The sequence below is a fragment of the Colias croceus genome, chromosome 25, assembly GCF_905220415.1.
Source record: "Colias croceus chromosome 25, ilColCroc2.1".
Taxonomy (NCBI): Eukaryota; Metazoa; Arthropoda; class Insecta; order Lepidoptera; family Pieridae; genus Colias; species Colias croceus.
Window position 1 is genome coordinate 7,431,439 of NC_059561.1, and position 15,660 is coordinate 7,447,098.

The 15,660-nt window shown below is 30.6% G+C and overlaps 1 protein-coding gene and 1 non-coding gene across 2 annotated transcripts in view; both read right to left on the bottom strand.

Annotated features, from left to right (window-relative positions):
* LOC123703072 overlaps window positions 1-15,660 on the bottom strand; it is a 54,586-nt gene that overhangs the window by 28,359 nt on the left and 10,567 nt on the right. Inside the window, exon 2 of the mRNA XM_045650950.1 lies at window positions 6,824-6,849. The gene's annotated coding sequence lies outside the window, so the exon portion shown is untranslated. The remainder of the gene's footprint in view (window positions 1-6,823; window positions 6,850-15,660) is intronic.
* On the bottom strand, window positions 7,251-7,323 carry Trnam-cau. Its single transcript has one exon. It is a non-coding gene; the product is annotated as a tRNA-Met (tRNA).

Consider the following 15,660-nt stretch of genomic DNA (forward strand, 5'->3'; position numbering starts at 1 on the left):
CTGTCTGTTACACAATATATCTACGAATAATGAACCATTTTGAAAGTTATTCTAGAGCATATTTAATAACGTACGCTAAATTACTAATTAATAATTAAGTTTACCTACAGACGTCCTTCCTCCAAAATTATTAACTTTCAGTATTGTTATACCTAATTACCTACCTAGATATAATTTTATTCCTGTTTTCAATCTACCACAGAATATAAAATGTTATATTATTCTCCAGAAATACGCTAACAAATTTGAAAAAATTCTATAGAATTTTAGTGAATATAGTTCTATATTCCTCATACCTTACTTCTTTCACATTCATAAGCAGAAATAAGTACCTCATTAGCGATTATAGATAAAAAAAGTGTTACTAAATATTTGCCTTGTAGCAGATTTAAAACGCAACATGTTTAATTTATTTCACATTAACATACATGTGTAATAATCTGTTTTTATCTCAATGCAAAAACTAACATATCATGTCGTTAATATAGGAAGTTACAACATCAGCGGGAAAAATGTAACTTTATTTCTATGTAATTTTTATTAGGTACAATATATCTAAAATTATTTTTAGGGTACTGTAACAAAAGCAACTTTGGTACGTGTTTTCAATTCATATGAAGCTTTTTAAGACATATTTAGCTGGCTGGCTCTCTATTTCTTATACTTTACTCGAAATTCTATTTCAAAATATAGGTATCTTACAATAATATATCAAACCAATGACTTTGGTATGATAAACGATATATTAAAATGCCTCGAATGTTACGGTATTATAAAATACGATTATGTTTCACTAATTAATTAGCTTTGGGAATACGAATTAATAACACACATTCAATTGCTGTAATAATAGTTATGATGGATTATGACGTCACAACAATGATTTTAAATGAACCACAGAATAATTAAAAGGAGCATATATTATTATTATATATATGACAGTACAAAAATAAATAAATTAAGATCAGTTGGTAGCTGAATTTACAAGTTTACAACCTCTAATGACTCACCTACGTCACAGCCTATGTCCAATTGCCCGTATCGACACAGTAAAACAAATTTAAATTGTTACTAGTTACTACGTAAGTATCGCGCTGAAACATTCAACGAATGTTCATTGTAATACAAAAACAACGATATATGCACCACTTTACATGAAAGTAACACGCTCAAACACAAGAAGACAAAACGCATTTCAAATATGTATACAACAGTAAACAGCCCAAACATTTGTAGTTTCCGTACTGTTTGCTATTATGTACTGTTGTACTTAGCATAGCTATGTTGGCAAAACTTGAATGAATTCCTTAATGATGTAAATGTATGGCGTAAGAGATTTCCCTGGTTTCCTATTTGTAAAGCAGAGCAATGATTAGCACGTGGAGCACGAATCACTTTCTCTACTATTTTCACTGTTAGCAAATATTTGAATGGTCGAGTGGTAGAAATCAATCGTTATGTTATGAGTTAATAGCTGTATGACGCGGATATATTTAAAAAGGATAGTAAATAGAAATATTTTCCGAAAATAAGCACACAAAATTTCATGAGAATCGGTGCAGCCGTTTCAAAGGAGTATTAAGTAACTAACATTGTAATTTGTAACACAAAAATAAGATATTTTCTATAAAAATTGATACTAATAGACTAATAACAATGTTTTTCTGTCTATTTATATTTTTAAAACTATGTTAATGATATTCCTTCAATAGGTTTTCCTCTTGAATATTACAATAACCAAATAGGTAGACACGTATAAGGATAAAATGACGTTAATATTATATGCGATTACCATGTGTATATAATATTAATCTCAATTTAGCAACAATTAACAATAACAATAATAACTTATATTGGAAAGCGTAACTACAAAGTGCGAACCGAAGTAGGACGCGCGTGATCTTGCTACAAAATTGAAAAACTGATGACGATTTTGTTTGGCTACAAATTGTGGAATGTTAATGTAGGCTTTAAAGGTTTTTTGCTGATCGAGGCAGTACGCATATATTGCAGGAAATCGTGTTTGAAATTAATATAATTTAGGAGAAAGAATAATTAATTAGGAAATTACTATCATCGTCATCACAGTGCGCACCCAATCAATAGGTAGAATGTATTAGCCACATAATATTGTAATGAAAACATCTATAATTTGTAACTAACTACATTCTTGCAAATAAATATAATTTGAATGTTGAATTTTAATTTTGAATTTGAATCATTATCATCAGCGGTCAGCCTATCCATATACGTTCCTAACTTCCCACTGCTGGGACACGGGCCTCCTATGAGGGTAAGACGATTCAGTTACATGAAGGTTATACTACTTACTAGTAATTTAATAAAATAGAAGAAAGAACGGAAATAGGTATTTCTGTTGTATCTGTTTACCAAAACATATGGTACCTTACTTCTGATTAAATCAAAATTAATTTAAGTATAGAGTCGTCTCCTATTATACTACTGTAGGTACCTAACAATTATCCATCCAATCATCTATCCTAATGTTATAAAGCTGAAGAGTTTGTTTGTTTGAACGCGCTAATCTCGGGAACTACTGGGCCGATTTGAAAAATTCTTTCGGTGTTCGATAGCTCATTTATTGAGGAAGGCTATACGCTATATAATATCATCATAGGCTAGGTACCTATATAATATTATGACGCTACGATCAACAGGAGAGGAGCCACGGGGGTGAAACCGCGCGGAGCAGCTAGTTATACATAAACTCGAATGTCACAAATTGAAAAACATAACCGCAAAATATATAACTTTGAATACTTTAAACTACTTACTAAGGTACTAAACATAATGTTTACGCAGCTGCCAAACAAAGAAATAACCCATTACAATGATAGTTATCACCAGCATTGTGAAGATAATCTCGCAAATATTTGAAAGTTAACTCATTTAATTGCACGGCTTTGCTTATTAACTCTCTCTGTTATCTTCTATCGTAGTTCATCTGAGGTACTTGAAAGTAACAAATGTAGTTAGAAAAGGAGGCTTCTTGACGGGTTTTAAACGCGATTTATACATTATGTTATTGTTATTTGTCCTGCTGTAGTGGACAATAATAAAATTAACATAATTTATTTATTCGAAGCGTGCTTATAAAATATATAATATAAATCGCGTTTAAAATCAGCCATTAATTTCTCGCGAAAAATCAAACTCAAGAAGTAGGTACCTAATGCAAATGTTAGGGAAAATAGTTTCCTACAAAAGAAGTAACCATTGAAAAAAAATCTAATTAACATAATATGTACTATACAGTACATATTATGTTTTTGCATAAGACCGTGCTATGCTGTTTGCTAGACTGCTAGAGAATGGGAAAAAATTAGAAACACTTTCAAACAAATCAATGTTTCAGTTAAGTAATTTTTATCATTGTAAGTAATTTCGTAATTTGTACATCAAGTTGAAATTCCTTCAATTGAAGGTTAAATCCTTTTACAATACAAAAAAACAATAATATTTAGCGAGAGTTACCATTAGACGCGGTCGGTTAACCGACATTACTTAATTGAGCACCTTTCACGAAACACGTAAATAATGGGTAACAGGGCTAATTGTTTTGAAGGTTTACGTGTTCAAACATACATTTATAACAATTAAATTTGGAAGAATATACTTTTGAGTATTACATTTTATTCGATGGAATAAGTATGTTAATTTTGAGAACATCGATATGTTTATATACTTAAGGCCTCTGGTCTTAAGAATTATAGGGAATTTATCAATTTAATCAAATCGCCTATTTGCTTTATATTACAAGAACTACCTACACAAACCATAACCTTTTGAATTACCTCATAAATGCACCTAATTCTTTTCCAATATAGAAAGTGCTTCACACCTCGGAAGTTCGCTATAAAAACTACAATAAACACCTGAATGCATCAAAAGCCTGTGTTCCGGTAACATAACACAATCAAGTCACGACCTCACGACTGTGGGTGCAAAGTGAATACAAAACTACGCCATAAAGAATCATAATAGACACCCTGGTACCAGTGGTGGTCTATAGTACTGGAATCTATTCTAATGTAAACTGAAGAGTTTGTTTGGTTGAACGCACTAATCAGGAACTACGATTTGAAAAATTCTTTCGATGTTAGATAGCCCATTCATCGAGGAAGGCTATAATATTATATCATCACGCTTAAGTACAATAGGAGCAGAGCAATGCGGATAAAACTGCGGGGTACAGTACAGCTACAAATATTACTTATTATAATTTATAACCTATTCTATACAAAAATTAAAAATGATACCCTGTTTCGCTTGATTACTGAGTCACGCGTGAAAAGCTGGGCTGATTACTATAATTCTTGTTGTTGTTGTTTGTTATAGTCATAAGGATCTTATGGATGAAATTCGTGCCAAAATTGAAAAAAAATTCTTCAGAAAATTCGATCTATTATGAAAGAATCGTCATCATACATAATCTAAATTCTAATGTACAATCTACAGAGAAGAGTGAGCATGAAACTATGTTGTTGCTATATAGGGTCATTGCGCCTGTTCGCGTCCACCTGCCTATTCGCGTCCATTTTGCGGACATCTTTTAGAAAATTCACGAAAATAAGTATACTTTAAGTAAAATTGTAATAAGAAAAATTTCCGATAATACCTCAATGTATAAGAGACATGCACACATATTCAAAATATGCCTGCAGACCGCCTATCCTATTTAAAAAAAATAGTTAATTTTGGCTATTAAACGAGAGAGCTAAAACGCGCGGGATTTTGAAAAAAAAAATAGTGCGCAGCGTCGCGTTTGACGGTAAGTATCTTATTGTTAAATGTGAATTTTTGAATATGTAACTGTTTCTTTACTTTGCTAACAAAACATGGAACAGTATGGATTATAAATCAGCTTATTTCTTTTACAATTAATAGCTAAAATAAGGTGGACGCGAATTACTACACCGAATTTGTACAACTTCCATTTTGCGTCCACGGTGGGCGCAAACTATACCTATAGTGCATAACAATAGAACATATTGCGTCCACATTATTTTTCATTACGTAGCAATGAATTGTTTGTTAAAATATGTAATTTAAAATAGATTGTAAATTTTTGACTAAGACCACAAGTTGATAATTTAAATTTTCATTAAAATTAGCAAATTTTGATGCTATTTTTTAATTTTAAAAGGGGTATTCTTTGAATGAGACTTGATCATCAATTTGATATCCGTCCGTCAGTATGTCCGTCTGCCGGTCTTTCTTTCTGTCAAGACCCTTTTTCTCAGTAACGCGTGGAGGTATAAAGCTGAAATTTATATTGAATACTCAAATCTACGGTCCCTTGAAGCAGTGAAAAAATCAAACTTATAAGCCAAAGAATTCAAAAGATACAGCCGTTTATGCTGCAAATTTTCGCAAATTTCGTCATTCGCAAGGGAATCAAAACCTACAGGGTACTTTACGTGAATACAGACACTTGAAGTTTGGTATGAAGCAACGTCTTATAGCACAAATAAGGGAAACATTGAAAAAATAATCATTTACAGTTAAAACATACGAGAAAAAACAGGTTAATACGGAAGCCTCGATGTGCAAGTCCCACTCGCATTTGGCCGGTTTTTATTAAATAGCTATATTCGTAAATAAATAATTCATTAAAATCTAATTTTTATTTGCATTTATCTGATAAAATATCACCCAATACACTCTTAATTCCTTTTCTAAGCTGGTGGACGCGAACTGTTCCACGGGTGGACGCAAACTGGAATTTTTGGACGCGAACTGGGTAAAACGCCTAATTCTGCTATTTGTCTAGATAAATAAAAACCACATGATATTTCCAACACAATCGAAAGTAAATCTTAAAATAGACTATGTAATGAACACGTTACATAAATTTTGCGTTGAAATTTGTTCTGGAACATTTTTATTTTCTCCTTCAAACTTTCCAACTGCACTAAGTGGACGCGAACAGGCGCAATTACCCTATGCACTTATGATTTCACACTCATACGCTATTCTTTATTGAAATTTATTATTTAAGCTATTATTTTTTTACATCATAATTCATAATGATTCATCCAACGACCTTCACGTAAACGTAGGTGCATATTGTATGCTAAATAGTAAATACATTTGCAGCGTGTATACTTTGATGTTACGTGGGATGCTATAATTGGTTTTATTTCATTATTTCGTGACTATATAATATCTTATTTTGTAACTCATTCATCCGTAAAATGTAAAGAGAAATAAGTTTGGTTTTACGCAAATATTCAACATGAACGGTTTTGCTACGGCCTACGAAACGGATGAATCTATTTGAATGAACACAACTTAGCAAATCTATCTAGGTATCTAATGTTAAGTATATTATGGAGTAACTAGGACTGCTTTAGATAAAGTCATGGCCTTTCTTTAGAAAAAATATTGCAGCAAATGACTTACACATCGATTTCACAATAAGTAATTTCCTCAGCCCAATATGTTCCGTTAATTAATAATTAATTGCTTTTATTCGAGCACAAACTCAAGGAATATGAACAATCCCAGGCGACCTTAAAATGACCTTAAAAGCTTACTCAACTATATTACCACGCCTATACACATAAATTGTTGAAATATGTACCCTAATGTATACCATTAAGGTTTGAAATAAAACCGGTTTGGTAAAAGAAATGTGCTATTTTGAACCTTATTGACTCGCACGTTAAGGTTATGTAAATCATTGCAAAACTACCAGCATCCTATCGTAAAATTGTCAAAGATGGTCTAAAGATAAAAAATACGTTATATGTGCATGTTATGTATTATGATTTATTTGTATTAGAAATTGTATACTTACATTTTTGAAGGCTGGTTTGTTGAAATCTGAAACAGAAAATGTATTTTTTGAATGTGAATTTTTACAAGTTTACAAAAAACCCGTGTCGTAATTTTTTGTTTTAATTTTATCATCACTAGATGGCGCTGTTATCAAAACGATTATTTTCTTTTTTAAAAAGGTTTGTGTTTTATTATAACACATCGTTAAATATGATTGAACGCTCAATAATGCATAAGTATGTTACGTAGGTTGTAAATATTTCATTGTTTAGAACTAATTTGCATATCTGTTAATGTCGCAATGAAACATAAAACATTCGACATTACAACACTAAAACAGGTGGTAAGGGACCGGTTCTTTGACCTCCTTTGTCGCGAAATTACTAAATGCTTGGAGAAATAAAAATCATTGAGAGAAAAAAATGAAAATAGAAAATAAAAAGATATGCCCCGGGTGAGGCTCGAACTCACGACCTTAAGATTATGAGACTTACGCGCTGCCTACTGCGCCACCGAGGCTGGTGGTCACTGATGCGAAATAGGTCATCATATACATCCATATGAATATCTTATCTTTTTTACCATGGAATCTAACTCATACCACAGATAATTATTTAGTTCATACATTACGCATCGGAGCAATTAGCATTGAGCGGACTGCATATTTTCATGAAAAAATTTTCTGTGTAATGCGACGAATCAAGACTTGTGAAAATTTAACGAAACATTTTTTTTTCTGAGAAGAAAAAAAAATTTTTATGTTTGTTTTTTTTTATGTTTGTTTTTTTTAGTATTAGAATTTAGCACTTTATCAGCAATTCGTGAAAAATTCCTTTTTTATTATTCATGTGACTTGATACATTATTATAAGCAAAGTATAAAGTCGTAAATGATTTATTATACATACAAGCCTGTCAACATATTCTGTAACCAATCGTTTTTATTTATTTATTAGTGTGGAATGTTAACAGTGTTGTAATAATTTTTCAAGCATATATATTATAGTCGATTATAGATAGCATATTTTATTGCTGTACCTACTCTGGTCAGGTATAGTCTATGATCTATACAGCATATCAACAGCATATAATACTACCTACATGTTATATTATCTGTGACTACAATTTAGTATTATATGTTCTGTTTTATTTAATTTAATTGTTTCCGCTTAATTGGTAGGTAAGTATGTAAAAAGGTCAATTTAAATATATTTTTTTGTCCTAACAAATTTATGTTTACCAGCAAGCAAAAACAACTTAATTTTGGCTTTTGCGTTTTTAAAAATGTCCTTAGAAAAAATATGCAAACGGAACTTCGTATAGGTATATGTACCTATACGAAGTTCCGTTTGCATATTTTATTGCATATGTATTATGCATGTAACAATTTGCAATCTCTATATATTTTTTACATACATAAAAATAAATAACCAAGGGCATGAAACAGGATTTTTAAGTTTACAAAAGTCGCTAGGCCTATAATAATAAAGTATTAATCAATACTTTATCAAAAATTGTCAACGAGTTAACTTTATTATCATTAAAACACCAATATGTTTATTAATCAGTTATATTACATACTAAACATCTTCATAGGTACTTTTAAAATAGTAAATAGGTAGGTAGTAGTTTTACCGAAGCTCTTTTGCAGAATATAACCTTTCTTTTAATATACAAATTATTTTTATTAATACAAAAATATAGATTGATCACAAATCACAATGACTCATAGTATTCACTAATGAATAAAATTATATTCTATAAACGGGTGTTACCATATACAAAATACAGTTAGTTGACATTCTAGCGCACTTTGCCTTTTAATTACGTTACCAAATATGGCTTTAGGTATAGGCTTAGATTTTTTATAATTTTATCTCATTAAATTCTTAGTAGGTATTGATTATTTTTACATACAATTGATAATATTTTAACTGCAAATATGGTCGATGTCCGTTTTTCTCCAAAGGACTTTTTTATGTCTAATAGGGATTTATTAAAGTTTTTTATTAGGGATTTATTACAGTCATAACTGAGTCTTCATGAAAGTTAAATTAACATTTAAAAAGTCAGAAGTTTGTTAATATAATATTTCTGACTGATTTATACATAAAAAATGTATTAATTTAAAACTCTTTTGCGCATGATTTGGTAGGTACTTTTTACTACGACTATTTGGCAACCGAAGTTACGTAGATACGTACGTAATAAATAACAATTTAAATGTATATTCTTTTAAATTATTATACTTGATTACATGATGAATCTCCATAATAATTTATGTAATGGGTTTACCCTTCTAAGATATGCCTAAAAAACATAATAGATCTCAACAGACAACATCTAAATTACGTTCTGTATGGAACGTAAATTATAGTATGGTTTTTGTCTGTATGATCGCACTTACGCCCACACTGATTGAACCTTAAATGACGTAATTCTGTTCAGGTGTAGACGTTGATTTGTGGCTATCATTTATACTGATGGCACCGGGCACGTTATAGCTTTATTTTGACTAAGTTATTCGAGACTTATGAGTATTTAAGTCATGTGTTTTAAAAATCATTTTGATTTTTTAACGGACAGTGGGTATTTTTGGCGCTTTTGGATGTTTATGCATATATGTACATTATAAGACATTTTTAAAATATGCATCATCATTTTTTATTACCTAGTAAAATGTTGCCAGAGATAGTATTAAGACAGTCAATAAAATACTATCTGTTTTTTTCTTAAAAATATAGTGCCAAAAGTTGTAATACCTAGTAACGAAGTTATAAGCTTTTCGATTACAGGGTGATGTTACTTCACATGGGTTCTTACACTTGGCATAAACGGCCATTTGTATGTGAGGTTAGACCGACCTCGGCCGACTTGCACTCGCATCAACTTAACATACCGATCAATACCTTGTGCTATATCAACTGCTGTTATACAGGGTGTTTGTTAATAGTTAAAATTATATAAAATATTTTATAGTATGAGTTTCATACTCAAATATTGTTATTTATATACATTTTTTTAAATTGTTATGTACCTACATTGTTTAAGAGCTCCGCAAATTGTAACCATAAATGTCACTATAAACGCCATTGCTATAAAAGGCGATTAAGTACAATGAGAAAAATAGGAATATATGATTGATATTTATCTATTTAAACAAAACATTCAACGTAAATGAAACATTTAACATACCTATATATATAATCACCTATTATCATCACATGTCCATTCTACCTCGAACAATACCTGATTCTAAAACTTGTTTTGACCCTAAGTCATATTGAAATAACCCGTACATTATTGATAAGAAAGCTCACAATATCCATGGCTACATTACAATTGACACAACTCAATGCACATGACAATAATCTTGCATAAATTATCAAAACATGTACACTTGTATTATGTTGTCAAAACACCAAGGTATAATATTATTCTATTATCTATGTCCAAGGTGAGATATAGCGATTGTACATTACCTCTTTTGTTATTGATTACTTTGTAATGTAGATGACGGAAGTACTATGTTATTGTAATTTGAAATTTCAATTAAGTGATTTTTTGAACACCATGTATTTAGATTGTAATGTTGGGTTATTTTATATGAATTTATTACGGATTGTTTTCTGATATGTAGTAATGAATGGATCGTAGTTTTAATCATTATAAATATGTTTGTTTATTTTTCTGTCTTCCACATCACAACAGAGCGTTTTTTGTAAGATTTTTATGTCTGGAGATAATTAAGCAAGAGAATGGTGTCTGTTACACTACTATTAACAACTAATATGCATTCAGTCTTACCGTTTTCGTTGTAATGTTCGTAACATGTTAAATCCAATAACCAAAGTTCGAAATAAATGCAATAGTAACTGTGATATTTAAATTGTATTCATGCTTGTTATTTCTATATTTATTTGTATCTTCAAGTAGACTGTTTGTGACTGAATGTGTATTTTTTTAAAGAACTTAAATTTTTAGTGGAAACTTTGCTGATATGTGTATAGTTTGTTATCTCTTATGTATAAGATATATTGTATTGTTTGTTTCCCAAATATAAATAAAATAAAATAAATAAAAATAAACCTAGAAGGCTTATATAGTATATATATTATATACCAACAGTTTATAATCAGCGCTTTTTCTCTTATAAAACCGATTACATTACTCGCTTGTGATACGAGTCACGCAATTACCTTTTTTTTTTTTTTATGGGGAAATCTTGCATAGATACCCACGGCCTCCGGGGAAGAGGCCGTGGGTTATGTCTGATTCCTACCGACCAAAACCCCACTGTGTTCCGTCAAGCCGCAACAACGACAGGGCCACGGATATGTGTAGAATTCAGAATTATTGCCATATTGGAGTAAAAACAACGTAATCTATAATATTTTAAAAAACATCTATTACCTAAATGACTGCCATTTTGGACCATGAATAACGTAATCTATATTTTTAAAACTATCTTTGGTTAAATCATAATATAGATTAAACCTTATTACCGCTTTCGTAGTTGTTTTCTATAATTTTCGAGAACAAGGTTATACGATGACACTGTCGTGAGGATTTTGCTAATGTCCTTATGTGGGTTGAGTTGTGAAGAATTACGTGTGACACTCGTTAGAAGTAAGTTACATCATCGATACTGTCACAATACTGTATTGACTTATTGCATTAGATGTTTGTGTGTTTGTACTAACAGAGCACAAGATTTATTTGTACTAGTTTAGGTCGTTTAGTTTAGCACTAAGCGAAGGCTGAAGGAGCTTCCAATGATGTAATAATAGTGTTGATTGAATTTAACACAACACTAATGTTAATAATTGTTTTACTTAAAACTGATATTTAACAAGGAAATCAAAGAAGTACGTGTCTAACGTGCTATTTTTCTAGAATAAATCTCAATTTCTGCTAACTTTAGTGAGATAATGACTTATCTCATTCATTTCCCAAGAAAGTCTTTAATCAAAGGCATTAATCTTAAAACAAGTACTATCTCTAATATGTCTAAAGTAAGCATAAAATATATTGTTCTTATACTTGTAATAATGTAAATATTATTTGTATTTGAATTAATGTCAAGCTGAGCTTTATGCGCGTTTAACTCTCTACCATTGGAATGATTATGAATAAAATAAACTATTTTTTCTATTCATATGAATTTTACCTATATGAGTATATAAGTTCACGATTCATTTCTGAATTTTGTAATAATTTTGTGATTTAATAATTATATTCTATACCTATCTCTTTATTATACAATCATCAAGTAGTAACATCTTACTCCGTTAGAATTAGGTAAAAAATGAAACTTCAACACTAAATAATTAATTTTTTAAAGAGATTAGAATTTATTTATTTATTTATTCATTAGAAATATCAACGTTTGTTTACATTGAAGCATTAACTATTAACTTAGACTTAAATGTTTTAGTAAATGTAACAATGAACTTCTAGTTTTTATTCAATTAACTAACTCAAAATTGTTAATTCTTTTATAAATTTACATGTACATTATTTCTGGAAGACAGGCAATATTTATATATTTTAGATTTTATCTCATCATCATGATCCGAGCAAAGCCAGGATAAAAGCCCAAAGTTATAAAATACCGTAGTACATAATTTTACAAACAGAATTGAATTATTTCCTATACACTTGTTGCAACCATAAATTGAGTTTCGACCGAACCAGTTTTTGTATTCAGTAATGTTTCCTTACAAGACCATGTTGTGAAACTTTACTCTTAAATATAAACTGGTTTTTGCCCGCGACGTCGTCCGCTGTTTTTTGTAGATTAATTTCACTTGCGATCTTTTACAAAATACTACTTGGACCGTCATTTCATTGAATATACTTATGGAGAAAGCGAGAAATAACTACAAACTTATTCAACCATAGTGATTTTTGGTTTAATGTTAATATAAACTTATAAGCAATAACAATATTTACCGATATAGTAAATACAGCTTTTAGTAATAGTTTTGATCCAAAATATGTTTTGAATAAAAAATAAAAATATATGGATTCTCTATTATAAGATAATTGCAGATATGAAATTACTATGCCTAACTATATTTTTTTATGAAGAGACTAAGGCGTAATATGCATTTTAATGCTATGTGTCTATCGGTGTAGGAACTAGGGCGTGCCAAAGAAATGTGCATACATAGTACCTACATATACATACGTCATACACTCGAAAATCATAACCCTCCTTCTTTCGCAGATAAAAAGGTAAATTTATTCATGTCAATAGTGGTTTTCTCTTTCTTATTGCATTATGAACTTATCAAGAGTTATTTCTACTCGGAAACAAACATTGGACCTTCTAGTTACGACAATTACGCTAAACACTATACCTACCTATACTCAACAAGGTAAGGTTTTAATTCATACCTCTTTGCTTTGCTCCAACTAAAAATGTGATAATGGTACGCTCGGCTCGTAAGATGCGTAGGGTTGTCAGCATTGATTTGTAGAGCTACTATTTTGTTATTACAAAACTAAATTGATATTAGAAATTATCTGGTACTTAAGTTACTATTGATTGGAAATATTACTAGCAAACTATTTGTAGTCCTTCAACTTAATGCGAAATTCATCAATACCAACAAAATAAATACGTACTAAAAGTATGTACTTACCTACGATTCGTCATGTCAGAATGGCTTGTTATATTATGTACAACTTTTAATTCAATTTATCTTCTTAGATCTTACACATTCTAAACGAGCTGTGTATTATACCAATAATGAGACGTTCGTTATTCGTAGCTGCATAATATTATGTCAATATTAAAATACCGTTAAAAAATCTTATTTTTACTTGAGTGACAGCCCTAAGCAGATCAGTGACGCAAGATTAGCTGGCATGCGGTCCAGACCGGTCATCTAACGTGCTATATCATAACATAATACGTGCTATGTACCTACTCGTGATGTGGCTTGGAGATTCTTATGTTCATACTAGCTTCCGCCCGCGACTCCGTCCGCGCGGATGTCGGTCTTCGCGTGGATGGTTTATTTCTTCATTTTGAGTAACTCTGACAATGATATCTTATAAATATATATTGGACCCAAATACGGCTAGGCCTATAATAATACGCAACGTGTGTTCGCGGTACCTACTACAGAACAACGTCTATGGATAACTGAAAAATTGAGATTAATTTTTTTCTACGTATTTTTCCAGGATAAAAAGTATCCTATTTTACGCCCAGGATAATAAGGTATAATTATACCAAGTTTCATCGAAATCGAACCGGTAGTTTTCACGTGATGTCTTCACATACAGACAGACAGACAGACAGACAGACAGACAGACAGACAGACAGACAGACAAAAATTTTTTTAATCACATATTTGGGTTTGGTATCGATCCAGTAACACCCCCTGCTAGTTATTTTTTCAATATTTTCAATGTACACAATTGACCCTTCTACAGATTTATTATATGTATAGATACTACCACAGATAATGTATACCATGGTAGATATTATTAGCGTGATAATACCTACTATTTGTGGCTTGAAGATTCTTATGTTGAGTGAAGAGATTATACTGCTGATTTTATGCGTGAATTTTTTTTTTTTTTTTTTTTTTTTGTTAAATGTAGAGTTTGTAATTATATGTATCGTATTGACGAAAGAGGACATGTATTTGAATATAACTTGCAGTATTTTTTCGGAAGTTTGATATAATTCGAGGCCTGGTTATGTTCTAGCTCACTTTATAAAAATAAATGTAAATAATTCCACCACGTGTTAGTGATTACTGATTAGGTACCTTATACACATAAAATAGTACATTATGTTACGTCGGTACGGTAGTAGAACTATTTAGTAATCGGTGGAATGGTACACCGTACAGGGTTAGGTAGGTATACAAAAGAAAAAAAATGTGTGCGTGTAGGTACACGTTTTTTTTCCCTAGTACCTACTAGTGTACACACGTAAGAAGTGAAACTTCTTTATGACTTTATTTTTCAAAAAATAATTTACTATGCAACTTTACAGAAATACGTCGAATCACGTGTGGTAGAGATAAGAAAAAGATGGCGCGTAACAGAAAAATGTCACGCGTACCTAACGAAAAAATGTTACACTAAATTTTTTTCCATCCCCAATAAAGAAGTTTCACTTCAAAAACAAATTTCATCATTTTGACGATATTCTCACTCACGTTTTTATGGTTTTTATAGAGAAGTTATAGGCGACTATATTATGTAGGTATAAAAACTAAAAAGCAACAAGAAAAGCACATAACGTAATGTGCTAATAAACTAGTGTTGTAACCAGTTACTAAATAACTTCACGTGAACATTTTTATGGAGAGAATGTAACAAATATCTAACCTTATACGATAATTAACGCTAATAAAAATACTGGTTCGTTTTATGAGAAAAATTACTTAAATAATATTCATATAAGTATAATAGATTAAGTTTTGTGTGATTAGCATGGTGATTAAGTATTAAAACATTAATATTTATTACACACATTAGGGACTTAGGATAAACGGAAGTCGAAATGAGTGTTCTGTCTCGGAGGGGATTACAATATTCAAAACATTTAAAAGATAAATTAAAATAAAATAATAATTAATAATTCTTAAAATAAACAGAGAAAGTATACAATGAATCCGACAGGTTTTATATCCAAGATGATTAACAACTAGTAGGTAAGTGTATATTCTCTCCACATTTTCATACCATGAGTCCATGACAGTATATCTTTTACTAATATTATAAAGCTGAAGACTGTTTGTTTGTTCACACGCTTATCTCAGAAACTACTGGTCCGATTTGAAAAATTCTTTCGGTGTTAGATAGCTTATTTATCGAAGAAAGCTAT